Source organism: Labrus bergylta, chromosome 22 (assembly GCF_963930695.1).
Source record: "Labrus bergylta chromosome 22, fLabBer1.1, whole genome shotgun sequence".
Taxonomy (NCBI): Eukaryota; Metazoa; Chordata; class Actinopteri; order Labriformes; family Labridae; genus Labrus; species Labrus bergylta.
In genome coordinates this window covers 7,227,207-7,243,062 of record NC_089216.1, presented here as the reverse complement: position 1 = coordinate 7,243,062, position 15,856 = coordinate 7,227,207, and the positions used below count along the sequence as shown (strand labels likewise).

The 15,856-nt window shown below is 37.7% G+C and overlaps 1 long non-coding RNA gene and 1 pseudogene across 1 annotated transcript; both read right to left on the bottom strand.

Annotated features, from left to right (window-relative positions):
* Window positions 1-4,453: 4,453 nt before the first annotated feature.
* LOC136177429 (uncharacterized) lies at window positions 4,454-5,279 on the bottom strand. Its single transcript, XR_010665034.1, has 2 exons — window positions 5,081-5,279; window positions 4,454-4,876 (listed from the first exon to the last, which is right to left on the bottom strand). It is a non-coding gene; the product is annotated as an uncharacterized lncRNA (long non-coding RNA).
* Window positions 5,280-8,889: 3,610 nt separating this feature from the next.
* On the bottom strand, window positions 8,890-15,856 carry LOC109988746 (ciliated left-right organizer metallopeptidase-like; annotated as a pseudogene).

Sequence of the window (15,856 nt, the reverse complement as noted above, 5' to 3'; positions counted from 1 at the left end):
AGAGGTCTGGGAACTCAGAAGACACTCATACAGCTGCATGGCATTTGGAATGTCTTTCCCTGCACCATCTAATCTGTCTGCTGTTCTTTTCAAAACCCCACTCCATCTGGAGCTCCCTTTCCGTGACTTGCTTCAAAGAAGTTCCATATTCCTTCCTTGAAGCCCTTCTTGTACAACTCCGTGCTCAACAAGTAGAAGTTGCCCTTTTGGCGGTATTGGGTACACGGTCCATCACTAAAATAATGAACGACAGTTACTGATGGTTGATGGGTTTTTTATGTGGTCCAGAACAGGGGACAGGTGTGTCCATATAGCAGGTGGACCTTTCTCTTTTGATGCTGAGATGGATGTAAAGCACAAATGTTTGTCCACTTCACCCACATGAAGGATCCCAGTGTGTAGAGTTGCCTGCTTCTGAGAGGATGCAAAGTGAACTGCCTGAATCTCTGCTGACAATTTACATGCATAATTGTTCAAATTAAAAAAGTTTTCTGTAATTTGTAGTTTTTTATTATCTTTCCTGACACTATCCGTGATATCATCTGACGCACTCTCTCTCCTTTTGTGTCTTGATACTTCTTTCTTATATTTTCTATCAGCACGTTGTGATAAAGGAGAGTTCTTTGAATTTCTGCAGGGACTTTATGTTTTCCTATTTGTTTTCGTGTTTTTGATCAAGGGGAGTCAGACACAGGTGTCAGTCTCTGGATGAGTTTCTGGTATTTTCGGACAGCAGTTGTTTTCTTTTTCAGCAAAATCTTCAATTTTTTCGATTTCTCTTTGTAATTTGGAGTTCTCCCGTTTTACTTTTCTTCACCCTGACTGCTTTTGTTTGAAATGATAAAAACACATTTATATTAAAACTGAATTCAGTAGCCTTTTTCAATTATTTTCCCTTTCCTTTCAAAAAATGTATTTTCCTTTTCTCATTCTTACTGTGAGTTACTGTGCGGTCACTCAAAATATCATGGAATCATGGACATATGCACTGATCTAACCTGAATGTCTGTTGTTCAGGGGCTGGTTCAGGACTTTGTGGTGATGTCATCTCTACAAGTCTCAGCTTTCTTGTTCTGCACTTCTGCTGTGCCTCTCTCCAATACTTGCGCTTTGATCTTTTCTCCCTTTCACCCAACTCTGCAACCGTGCATGCATGCCCTGCAATTCTCCTTTTCTTCCATCTGTTCCTGTCTTTGCTCAAATTTTCTGCCTTCCTTTCAGGGTCGGCATCTCGCCGGGCCCTGTACTGCCGCTGCCTTTCAGCTGCTGAAAGATTCATCTCCCTAAAAGATAAATTACTCACTTCCTTATCCTGAAATTGCATAACACAGATGTACTTGTTGCAGTAAAATAACCTAGAATCAATAATAATCAATAATAATAATCAATAATATCAATTATTGCCAAATACTTAAATGTGATATGTGACTCTGTTACGTATCGTCAACTCTGTTACAATCAAATTGTTTAAAACATAAACAGAGTTGACAGTAACAGAGTTTTTCCACCATTTTGTACTTTTACTCCATATGCTAACCTCACACCAGATATCAGCTAACATTTCTTAAACCCAAATTTAATAGATTTTCATCATATATATATCAATTCACTGAGATAATCACTGAATATTAACACAACAGATTTGACGAATAATTAATCTACTGTTGATGATTTCTCAACATATTACGAAATAATGAGAGAAGAAACATGGACATACCTCACTGTCTTCCAGAGGTTTCCCGCCACAGGAAGTGACATCACTGTGCGCTGGTCAAATGCGTTTTATGTGAACACTTTGGTGATTTAATGCAGTTTTATAACAGAGGTAACAGAGTTGACGCGAACATACGGACAGACAAAAAATATATTTTATTTAAAGTTAAATTTTAAATAATACAGAAATGTAATATTTCATGGAATTGATTTTAAGACTTTAAATAGAGTAAGCAAAAAAATAATAATAATTTGACATCATTTTTACATTTTAATTTGACCTTAATGTATGACTCAGGAGTCGGAGTACCAGTCAATAATGGGTGGGATGGGAATCATTTATTCAATATTTTATGTATAAATTATACAAAAAATATAGAATAAGATCTTAATTAGTTAAAGTTTAATATTATTAATATTATTATTAAAAACAGATTCAATAAAGATTTTTTCGGGGGGAAAAAACAAAGGTTTTTTCGAGGAGACGAGAAATGAACCTGCAATTCTAGAAAGCAAAGCAGGTGTTGTCAGGTGATTGTAACTCACCCTCAGGCATTTCCTCATTACTGGAATTAAAGGCAAAAATAGAACTAAAAAAGTTTGTTGTGCGTTAAGAAGGATATTATAAATAAAGGTGTGTGAACAGGTGTGTCTTGATCGACATGAGGAAGTACCTTCACCTGAAAGTAGTTGAACAACATTCTGGCAAGTAGGTGGTTTATTCTGGGAAAAGGAGAAAATACAATAAAAAACAAAAACCTTAATAAACTAATAACAATTAAAACAGTACACTTTGAGAACTGATTTCATACCTTTGGGGCACAATGGCTCGTCACTGGGGCAGCACCCTAAAGGCACCACTGGCTTGTCCTTGATATGGGGTACTTCAATGTACCCTGGTGGTTTTTACCTCAAAGAGACCAAACTTGTATCTCTGGTGAGAGGTGACACTTTTGTACCTCAATTGATCACAACAAATATGTCTGCCTTTTCAAAGGTTACAAAATTGACTTTAGCAGGGTACAAAAAGGTGCCCAGGTAATACTGGTAAACATGTTTTATGTTTGCATATACAAGATGGAAACAGAAACAAATGTGTCACTGTTCAAATAATCTATTCAATTATTTTCACGTTTAACAATTTAGATAATTTCGTGTTGAAACACAATGAACAAATAATAAGCAATAAACCACTTACCTGCCAGAATGTTGTTCAACTACTTTCAGGTGAAGGTACTTTCTCATGTCGATCAAGACACACCTGTTCACACATCTTTATTGATTATATCCTTCTTAACGCACAACAAACTTTTTTAGTTCTATTTTTGCCTTTAATTCCAGTAATGAGGAAATGCCTGAGGGTGAGTTACAATCACCTGACAATTGTTTTTTTTTATGTCAACCGTTCTTTCCATTACCTTTTTTTTTTGTTTTTGCACATGCCAAAACTCCAGTGGTTATATAACAAGTTGTCATATGAATTATGTCTATTAAAAACCTTGTTTCATATATCTTTGATATGTTTTCTTCTGTGAGGAATAGCAGGATATCTCCTTTCTGACTTTAAAGAAATACAATAGTGATGAACTTTTTAACTGTACTTTCCTTTTTGGTGTTAAAATTCAAAAGTATGAAAAGCATTAAACTAAATCAGGGTAAACTTTTATATCATTATACAAATGTTATACTTAATTGATGCTGAATTAATGCATGATGCATGAATGAATGTAGGATGTATCGTTAATTCCTGCTGCTCACCATCAACTAATGTGGGGAAGTCACCATAAAATTCATTCATTGAGTTCTTTTTTAACACATCATAAGTTAAGGGAATTTAATTCACAGCTGCTTCATACATTACTGTACAGTAACATAACATGACAATTTGGCTTCTTCTGCAGAAGCCCTCTCTTCATCTGTTATTGATGTCAACAAACATTGAGTTTAGTTTAGTTTATTATCTTTTCCATTTTTGTTGCAAGGCAGGAGAAAACAGATCATTTGTATTGTATTTACTGCTTCTCTGTCCCTGCAGGCTTTAATAACATTAAGTACTGTAGGCCTACAGTGTGTTTTTGTTAACGTACATTATAAAAGCTGTCATACATGAAATGCAGCTCAAATGATTTTGGAAATGGAAATCACAGGATGATTGTCATATATTGAGAAAACAATTTTAACAAAATTGTAACTGAAAAATAAAGACAAATTCAAATAACTGAACTCTTAATAAAATGTTTAAAACACAGAGCTCTTGTTCTGGTTCATGCTAAAATACGTTTTTAGATTCAATCAGATTCAACCTGAGCAATTGCATGGTTCTAAAATAATAATTAAAATAGTGTATGATAACAGTAACTGAACAGCCAGCACTGTTACTGAGCTACTGGGCGGCAGTAGCTCAGTCTGTAGGGACTTGGGTTGGGAACCGGAGGGTCGCCGGGTCGCTTGGTCCCGGTGCGGACCAAGCATGGAAGTTGGTCTGGTAGCTGGAGAGGTGCCAGATCACCGAGCACTGCCGAGTTGCCCTTGAGCAAGGCACCAAACCCCCTCCCCACCACCAGCTCAGGAGCACCCGCTGTGTGCCACTCCGTCACTCTGACATCTCTCCCTTAGTGTGCATGTCCATAGGATCCTGTTTGTGTGCATATACAAACCCTTGCGGGGATCAATGAAGTAAATCTTATTATGTTTTAGGCTATCTCCATTCTGAAACCTCAACAATAAAGAGATTTATAGCTTGGGGTCATTTGCGTCATTTTTATTGTCATTTTACTGCATTTAGACTACTTCCATGTAATCTAGACTGTAACATTCAAATGCTGTGAAACGTAGGATATGTACAGGCCTACATATTCAGAGTATTGATTTTATGACAAATCCAAAACAAAGAGGTTTTAAGAGAAGGGAAATTCAACAATTTATTTTCCTGCAGTTCATATGGAACATATGACAGCAGTGTAGTTCAGAGTCTTTGTGTTTTTTTCTTCTTTGTCTTTTCCACATTTATATTATTTTGATACACAGTCAATGGTTCCACATCAGTTTCCTCCGGGCAGAAGTATAAGAGTGTGGATGGTAGAAAGGTGACGGATCCCGTAATCCATCACCAGAGTTGACTCCTCCAGGGTTTCGGCTCGGAACACAATCCGGACATCATCATCTGAGCAGAAATAAAAATAACTCAGGTCTGGCTTTTATAGATAAACACATTCAGAAGTTTAAGGCTAATAAAACGATAAATGTTTTCTGATCTGTCAGAAAAACAAATGTATTTTTCCGCGTGGGTAGGCCTATGTTATAATAGTCATATAACAATTAAGAAATAGGGGACTACTACTATTACTGAAAATGAAGTGAGACGTACTTATCCTGAGGTCGCGTCTGATTTTCTCTTTAAGCTGCTTCACAGTGATGTTCTTCATCTGCTCAATGTTGTCACACAGATCGATGATCTTTTCTTCTCCTCTGGGACCGTGTACATTCACCTGGATCCCCATTTTGCAACCAAGCCAGATCAGAGCACTGCGAGAGACGTGTCCAACTGCAAACGATCCCAGTGCATTTAAAAGGTTAACGAGGGTGTGTAGGATATCTGATTTGAGAAGTTATGTCACGAGGTGATTGGACATCATGTGACTTCGGTAAAGTTAGAAATATATTCACAGAGTTCGGCTTTTTGTATAATCAAGAGTACATGGTTTATGTGTGCTGTGAGTTTGATGGCACTACAACATGTTATAGTACAGTTATTACATATTTTATTACCAAATTTAATGATAAAAAAAATCACTGAAATTACATGAAAGCCCTTTATCCAAAGCAATGTGATGTAGTTTATAAAGCAGGAGGACATTTATTCATAATGGGTTTTTGTTTTTTTTAAGTATTATTTTCCAATCTGAGAAATTTAGTATGGAAAACGTGAGATCACATATGTGTAAAATGATTTTCATGACACTGCACCTCTCCTGAGTGAAGTTATTGAATATTTATGTATCATATTTTTGCGGTATTGTAATTTGCAGACGGTCCCTGCGCATTCGCTCACCAGCCGGCTCTGCGTACAGGTCAATGCAAGTTCCCCAGCGCAGAGGACGGCTCGTTTTGAAGAAAATACGAATATAGCTCGAGAGGTGTCGGTTTTGTAAAAGCAATGTTCCGCTGATGAATTATTGATCCGGGAAAGCCGAATCTGTGAATAGCCTAACTAACAGCCTAATAGCCTGTGAATATTTCTAACTTTACCTTAGTCATCATGTGACTAACAGGTGAATAAACAGCTGGAGCTATCCGTTGTTGAGACCGAGTCGAGATGGGGAACAAGCCGTCACGTCAACGAAGTTCTCCGAAACCAACACACACCAGACAATTTGGAACTGCTGAACCAAGTAACTCATCGAACAATATGGAAACTGCTCCCATGAGAATACCTTTGGAAATAAGGACAGAATCAAGCAACCCAGCTGCACACAGAGGATATGCATTAATTGCGAACACGGCGCTACGACCCAATGCGAGGACAACATTTACTCCATCAAAGTTTAATGCTGAACCAAGTAACTCATCGGACAATTTGAAAACTATTCCCAGGAGAAGACCTTTGGAAACGGAGACAGAATCAAGCAACCCAGCTGCACACAGAGGATATGCATTAATTGCGAACACGGCGCTACGACCCAATGCGAGGACAACATTTACTCCATCAAAGGTTAATGCTGAACCAAGTAACTCATCGAACAATATGGAAACTGCTCCCATGAGAATACCTTTGGAAATAAAGACAGGATCAAGCAACCCAGCTGCACAAAGAGGATATGCATTAATTGCGAACACGGCGCTGCGACCTAATGCGAGGACAACATTTACTCCATCAAAGGTTAATGCTGAACCAAGTAACTCATCGAACAATATGGAAACTATTCCCAGGAGAAGACCTTTGGAAACGGAGACAGAATCAAGCTACCCAGCTGCACACAGAGGATATGCATTAATTGCGAACGCGGCGCTACGACCTAGAGTGAGGACAACATTTACTCCATCAAAGGTTAATGCTGAACCAAGTAACTCATCGGACAATTTGGAAACTGGACCAAATGATTATTCAGAACCAGAGAATTGGCCAAACACTTTGACAGCTGAACAGGAGGAGAGGTGTTACGACCCAAATGACACAAGGTTTACATTCGTCGATGGAGAAGATCAAATGGATTGTAAGAGAACAGAACCCCCAAATTAATCTGAATTTTATTAAACATATAGCCTATAATAAGGTGAATTAGCCTATACTTAATATTTTAAGGTTATTTGGAGGTTTTCAGTTAATAAGGCTACTGAACAATCGATAGCCTAGTTGTAAAGTTGTAATTGTAAAGCAGCCTACAGCCTTTTGTATTTTGTTGCTATAGCCTACTCACAGAAGAAGTGTTTAATGTTTTCATTGCAGCAGAACATTTTGGGATATGTCCTTTTTTCAGGAATAAGTCAAACCCTGAGGCGTGAGCAGGAAAACAGAGTTAATGTTAACTACAGGCAGCAGTATGCCTTATCCTGTTTAGCAATCGACCGTGGTATAAGGTAAATGATGCACTTCAAGGTGTTCTTCATGAAGGGACTTTAGACTCTGAAAAACAGCTGTCCTGATCTCCTCTCCGTTCATAAATTCCTGATACCTGACCTGACACCTTGTTGGGTGTCATTCTTTAAATACAAAACTAACTACCACTGTCTGTTGCTCTTTTTCTCCTCTAGTTGAGCTCAATGACTACAAGTCTCTCAGAGCAAAGATGTCCTGTGGTCATACTGTGACTCCAACGTCTCTCATCGACTGGTGTCTCTGGCAGCTGGACCAGGTATTAGAAAACTATTATTTTGTTATGTTTCTCCACATTTTCAAAACTGGAAAACAACTATGAGGTTGATTGTCAGGCTTGTTCTAGAGCTATGGATCTTATGAACTATGAGCAGTAGATTTACTTTTTATTTTTTGTTTGAATCCACTTCGTGTCTCTTAAGGCATGAGGATTTTAAGTGTCTATTATTTGATAACATTAAGGACTTCTTTTCAGCTCTTCATCTGTCACTTAATTCATGGTGGTAAAAAAGTAAGCAAAAGTGGCAATTAAGTACATTTGATTGATTTTCTGTTTAATTCTCAAGGGTAAGATGCAGTTTGTTTGTGGCCTTTGTGATGCTGTGTGGTCATTTGAAGAGGTTTGCAAAATGGCTCTGCTGACTCCTGCAGAAACAACATACATTGAGAGAAGAATGTTCAATAGAGTCGCCAAAGATCATTTGGATGCCAAAAAAGTAAGTATCTACCAATCACAGGTTCTAAGAGATATTGTGCATTCATACTGAAGATGTTTTTATTATTTGTTTGATTTTTAACCAAATTTACTCAACAGTGTCCCGGCTGCAAGAGTTTAGTGGTGAGAGAGGACCAGAACAACCTGAGGGTTTTCTGCACAGTGTGCACACGTAACAAAGGAAGGGCTTACGAATTCTGCTGGCAGTGTTTGAAGAAATGGACAGGTCCATCTGAACATGACGACCACTGTGCAAACCCTGAATGCGCTAATCAGCCACTGGAAATCCTGAGAAAGTGTCCCGAGATCACCTTCAAGGATGTTAAGATGGTGACCGGCTGTCCCTCTGTCCGTGCCTGTCCCACCTGTGGGTTTCTGATCGAGCACAGCACAATTAAATGCAAAAACATCGTCTGTACCCGGTGTAAGGTGGAGTTCTGTTTTGTGTGCTTGAAGCTCTCTGCAGTCTGTGGTTCATTTTTCATTGCTTGCATCGATGGTGTCGCCCCAAGACAGACCTCTATACCAGAATGGAAGAGGAAATAAGATGATGTGTGAAAGAATTAACTAACCAAAATAATAAATAAACATTCACTGAGTGCAATCATTATTTTAAAATATTTCATACTGACTTCAAGTTTTATCTCTTTCACCATCAATTCCAATTGGGAATAATATTATGCTCCAAATTGAGTTTAATTTCACTTCATTTATAATTTTCATCTTAGTTTTTCTGTTAGGGTCATACATATATATATAGATACTGTTTTTTGGTTTGGCCATGTTTCCTCATTATGTTTTTTTGGTATCATTTCGGATCAATATAATGTATGTAGGGTGAGAAACCAGCTGATTGATATTTTTGAGCTGCGTTTGACCACAACAGGTTATCTTTATGTTTTCACATTACTCTGTTCAATAAAAATTGTCATAAAAAGGCATTTTTTCTCTGACTGAATAACTCTACAATTACAACACAGCCTTCAGATAAATTACTAAGAAGAGACAAACATAATTATAGAACAATTAAAGTTTATAAAGCCGGTTTTAGAGGCTGTGTTTCCTACAGATTACTGTGTTCATCTGTGCTGGTGTGGATCCTGATCCTGCAGGAGCAACATTTTCTGTAAGACACCAAGACTGCAGCCAGGAGACACACGGCAGCAGTGATGCTGAGAGATGTTTTGACACCGAAGGACAAAGAGGTCCAGGTCTGGGCTGAAGTTAAAGTCCCATATGGATCTCTGACCAAAAAAGAAATACAGTGAAGTTAGAACGAGCTCAAAGTTGATAGAAAGTGCGAGTGTTGTTGCTTGTTTAGAATCACAATCACCTGATGATGGAAGCAGGAAATGTATCGACGGCGTCTGAAGGAGGAGTGATGTCAGAGTACAGACACAACCTCCTGTCAGGACAGGAAACTGAACCCTGGTATCCTTCAATCTGACCGTAAAAAAACACAAAAGATATTAGATTACATCTGGTTACATTAAATAGACTGCACATTTAACACAAGACATGCTTCACTACATACAAACATTACACTGTTACTTTAGAAAGGCAATAAATCAGCTGCTGTTTTTAATGGTGCACGGTGTTTAAATATGGGAATTACTCAGATTGAGTAACCTGTTTTGTCAATCACACCAAATCTTGTCTAAATGTAAATAATCAATCAAGTCTTAGCCAGGTTTATCGTTAAGGAAAGTCATTCCCTTTCTTTTCTTAACTTTTTATTTGTAAAGGGACCATGTACAATATTAAACATAAATGTTTCCATTTGATGCATTGTACCAGAGTCAGCTTAGAGCTAGTTTACATCTGCAGTCCCTTGGCACTATGTTATACTGATTTGTTTACAATTATTATTTTGCAACTGTGAAATTAAACATTCAAATATGTCGGAGTAATGTAGAAGTATGAAAAGTATTTCTCCACACCACCAGTACTTTAAAACTGTGTTCTGTTTCTGTATTTTTTTTATGTTATTACCTGAATGCTTCCCCCTGCTGGACACTCCACCCACTCAGAGCCTGACACGTGGATTTGGTACCTGTTTGGTCCAGTACACCTGTGTCTGTAACAGCGGCCCTCCACTGTGCTGATGAACGAAGGAAACTGACTCCGGTTCTAAACAAGAGACAAGTGAAGAAAAAAATGACTTTATAATCAACTTAATATGAGAGGGAAATAAAACACATTAATACACTCACATGCACGCGTGAAAACACACGTGTACACACCTGTCTGGTCAGACTGGAGAAGAAGCATCGGCTGTCAAAACCAAGGATCTCCCCAGTCGAGTCCGCTTCAGCTGACCGCCTGGGGTTTTCCTTTTTCCAGCACTCACTCTGAAGGGAAAAGGTGGAGAGGGTAAACGTGACGCTCATATGAACATAAAAAAAGACTGAAAGCGTTGGCATGAAAAATACAATTGATCCCACAAAGCTGTTTTACATCATTTGAAATTACTACAGAGCAGGAAATACTTCTTACTCCATTTTTGAGGGGTTTATACACTCTGCATCTCTCCAGGTATTGATCAGTCTTGCACTCCCCTTTGTGGAGGTGAAGGTAATGACACCCAAACCCACTGAGAAGAAGAAACGCAAACATTTAGTGCTGAAAATGTAACATTTTAAATTAAAAAGTGGCTTACATTCCTATCCAGACTATATGTTGTAGAGATAAACAATTATAACTTAATATACCTGCCAGAGCAGAAAAACGATGAGGATTTGTTCTGACAGGTTGACAGGGATCCAAACATGGCCCCTTCTCCTACAAATCAAACATTTATCATATATTTTATTTATTTATTTATTTATTTATTTATTTATTTATTTATTTATTTATTCTTTTTCTATACTTACCGTCTCCCCACACCAGACTCTGTGCCCTGCTCACGTCTACATTGTACCAGCCCGTGTCCTGTAATGCAGCCAAGGTTACCGGGTTGATCCAGACTGAGGATGAGTCCGCTAGCTCTGCTGCCATGATGGAGCCCTGAAAGATCCTGGACTCCCAGTGTGAGGACACTTTGCCAGGAAGTACACCCTGCATTAACAAAGCAGAAGATCATATAAGGGAGGCCTCTTGACAAATCTGGTTAAGTTGGAGCGGTTCTGCAGCTCTGCTAAAGGATTTGAATTGAAGCTCATGGATATCTAAGCACACTTTGAAGTATACTTAAAGATTCCAATGTTTTGTGTACTGTAAAGTTCACACCTAAAGTGCCACATTTTGAGTAAATCAATTGAAGTGGGCATTTTGAAGTATATGTCAAAGTTAACAATTTAAAGTATATTTAAAAGTTTTCACTTTTAAGGGCCCTTCAAAGTGTACACTTTAAGTGCTCTTAAAAGTTCAATCTTAATCCAAACTTCTTATTATACATTTTTGGAGTTCCCACTTAAGTGCACACTTTAAGGGAACTTTTAAACAAAATTAAAAGTGCACACTTTTTCGTTAAAATTCAAATTGCACAATTGTAAGGGCACTTTACTGCCACACATTAAACAGTACTTAAGAGAGCACACTATTAAGGGAACTTCAAAGTTTAAACTTAAGGTCTCTTCAAAGTGACATTTTTAATAGCGCACATTTTGAAGTGCACACTTTAAGTGCCCTGAAAAGTGTGCCCACTTCAGAATGCCCTATAAAGACCACACTTTTAAAGGCACTTCAGAGTTGTTAAGGGCACTTAAACAGCACACTTTTAAGCACACTTCACATGCTGACCTCAAAGTATTATATAATTACATAAAAAAAATTGTGTTAAAAAAAAAACCTTGAGACATGGAGGAACAGTCTCGCCAGGTGTGGAAGAGCTCTTTAGAGAAACCCAGCACATGAAACAGCTCATGGATCACAGTCTGTAACATGAACACACAAGATTCAACACACAATTTCAAACTACCGAGAACATTTTTGTTTTTTTCATATTTAAAATAATACCTGTACAGCTGCCTGGTGATTAAACGTTTCTCCTTTCAGTCTTTCCCTGTAGATGACCACCACCCCGGCCACAGGTCGTCCAAGTGCATCTGTCTGGCAGTGAGCAGCGTAGGCCAAAATATTAGGCTTAGGGGGCAAAAGGACGCAAGGATGAGTATAATGAAATCAGCAGTTAAGGAAAGCTTCATCTTTCATGATTGTCGATTCAATTGCAAAATAAGAAAGTGTGTATGAAGTTACCTATATCAAAAGTAACCATTCAGCAAGATCAACTTTGTTATCTAAATAGGTAAAATTGCATAATTAAATCTTAAACATTTCCTTTTGAAATAATGTGACAATGAGAATTATTATCCAAACTACTGTTGATTTTTTTTCTCTACTTGGAGGAACTTTAACTTTAGGACATTAAAATGGAGAATATGTCAATAAATTCTGTTACAAATATTTTGGAGGTCAAAAAAACGATTTAATGAGTAATTTAGATGTGATGAAAATATAAAAGGCAAACAATGCCAATAATCTAAGGATTCAAAAGTCAGTCAGTCTATTTTGTTCCTTTCTTTGATTTTTAAATTGTCCTCTGCTGCCACCTTGAGGGATTTTTCAGGATTTTTTTCAAAACAGCAGACGCCCAAGACCAGTACTAATTAAAACTTTTAGCTATCAAACTTCTGAAATCTGATGTTTTTACGACATACACCAAAAATAAAGTTTTAACATATTAAAAATAAGAGTCAATGGTAAATATGAGACCCATTTAGGCTAATCAATATGATAGATCTCAAAGTTTTCAGCGTGTGTGTACCTTTGCTCTGCACTTGTCAGTGGACTTCATGTGAAGGTACAGCAGGAAATCCGTGTCAGCGAGTCCTGCACCTCCAGGACGGAGCTCAGTCCTGTGAGGTGAATCAGCATGAATGTAAATATCACATCCAGCAAGATGATCGTCTGGGATCTGTAGACAGAGTTGAAAAACACATTTCATTAAGTGTAGTTCAGGGACAAACAGCAGAAACAGCTACATGCTTTAATGATACTTACTGTCACATCCAGACAGGTCTCAGTTCTGTAGTTGCTGTTGGCTCGACCACACCTGAGGCACGAATTGTAGGTTTACCACATGTATGGAATTATGAATAGACAGTAAACATAGGACTATAAGATTGAACAAATACATTTATAAAATACTTTACTGTATTTCCAAAAGAGATGATAAAGTGTGACTGTTATTTGACCGCAAACTTGACTTTAGAGCATTTCTACATCTGGAGCCCTCTGTGCGTTTAACTGCGGTCAAACCAGCCGCTCCTCGCTTTTACATGGTGAAGTGAGCCGCCCCTAAATTTGAAGTGCTCACGTATTCTGATCTTTATGGTAAATGCTCCAGACTGCAGAGCGAGCAGGTGTAACAGACAGAGAGAGCGAGTCCGTTATTAATCTCCTTTTCCAGGCAAAAGTGATAAATGCCGAAGTCTTACCGTAAAACCGGCTATGAGATACACGTGTATGAAACGGGAGCAAAAAAAATACTGTTCAGGGAATAGCTTCGGAGGTCGGTGAAATTAGTTTGAGAATAATACTGCGAGTCTGCGTTAACTTCCGTTTTTCAAAATAAGGTGTTCACAATAAATAAAAAAAAACAGTTTTCCTGGGAAAAAAATATGTTCTTCCATAAGTACACAATGATTCTGATATGGTTGGACTAAGTACTTCTTAGACTACATGCACTGGCACTATTGAGTACTTTTACTGTGTATTTCTTGAGTAATCCACTGTCAAAGTCCATAATAAATCACTATAATGAGTCTTTTTTTTATGAATTTGATGTCTTGTAAAAAACAATTCCTCCATGAGTACACAATGATTCTGATATGGTTGGACTAAGTACTTCTTAGACTACACGCACAGGTACTATGAAGTACTTTTACTGTGTACTTATTGAGTAATCCACTGTCAAAGTCCCTTACGTGTCATATTACCGAGTCTTTTTTTCGGACTTTGACGTCTTGTAAAAACTAATTCTTCTATAAGTACACCATGACTCTGATATGACTATACTTAATACTTCTTAGACTACATGTACAGGTACTATGGAGTACTTCTACTGAGTATTTTTTGAGAAATCCACTGTCAAAGTTCCTTATAAATCACTATAATGAGCCTTTATTCTGACTTGGATGTTGAGGAGCTGTGCAGTTGTGCAGATATGTGCATGATTTGCAGTCTAAAACAGAGTGCAATGTAAACAGAAAATATATAAGTCCAGTGAGCGTTAATGTACTGCATCAAATCAGTTTCAGCCTTCACATTATTGTCATGTATTGAGCTCAACTGTACTTTTAGCACAAACCGGCAGCACTTCTATACAGAGATGTTCCTAAATTAAAATTTGGTCTCAAAGGCTGAATGTGCGACATTTTACACATACTGTAAATATAGCAGAAATCCAGTATATCCTCTGTAAATAACTCTGTGAGTCATGACTGTCTACAATGAGTGTGACACCCGAGTCTCCTGTCTGTGATGTTGTCTGAGCCTATCTACACCGTGTTTACATGGACGGGACGGCTGGCCGTCTCATACCCTTGCATATGAAAGTTGTTTGTAAGTGAGGGACTATAGAAAAGAAGAATAACATACTGTTCTCACTGCTTATTTGAATGTCACGTAAGCGTTTTTAGATCATGGTCATTTTGTGTAAATTTACATGCAGTGTGAAGCTACGAGCAAACAAAAGAGCGCCACCATTAGCATACTAACACAACAATGCAGCTCGAGTTGTTTTGGTTTCATGCTGGTGCTCAATGGCGACATCTGCTGGATCAAGACCTCTCGTTCAGTATTTATGAAGGATTTGGAGGGCCAAGGTCTTTGTTAGTTATAGATGGATGGATCCTTTATTGTCATTGCAGATTACTACACAATGAAATTCAATTCCTACCCAGACTCCACCCCTTGACACTTTAACAAAATATTTTTTAAAAATTCAAAGATATAGAAAGTAAGCAAGTTTATGGCACATATGGAAAAAAAGAATGCTTGAAATTACAAGGATTTTTACAAAATCAAGAAAAAGAAGCTGTCATGTACCAGAGATTGTACTCTTTCAAAAACCAACCTCTTGTTCATCATTGCCCCCACAAATTAAAAAATAAATGCATATGCTCAATAATGATATTACAATTAAGTCTTCTCATGGGAGATAGGAGCTCAATTGTTGAGTAGATAATACAATTACATTATAAGGAGTTGGATTGTATTGCAAACATGCTGCAAACTTTTGAGAGAGAGTAATGTAGTGGACACAAATTCCCACATACAAACCTAAATAGAAGAGGATTATGTGTATAGATTGCCCTGCCTATAGAAATGTTTCTCTATTCCACAAGATTCTCTATTCCTGACAAGTTGATAAAGGTTTGCACATTTTATTTTACAGAAACAGTGTGACACATGCCAAAGATGGTACCATGAGCAGTGCCTAGCCATGGATGCCTAACAACAACTCCAACATGCAAGGGTGAACATTGGGAAATGTCATGTGGTCTTACCAAATAAAGACATGTGAGCGCTTGGGACAAAACGTATCTCATATTTTTAATTTGATGGCTGTATTTTTTGTTTGTTTAAATCTTTATTAATATTTGTATTGGTTTAAATTTAAAGAGAAAAGATAGATGTATATAGTTGTTGGTGTTCATAGTCTTTGTAATTTCATATGTATGTTCTACGAAAATGTTAATGTTTATAATAGCCTAGTGCAGGGGGTTCCCCAGCTTTTCAGGTCTTGACCCCCAAAAGTAAGGATACCAGAGACTGGGGACCCCCACTCTCCCTAGAGGTGGTTGAGACAGAGGCCTCTGGGTGTAGAGCAT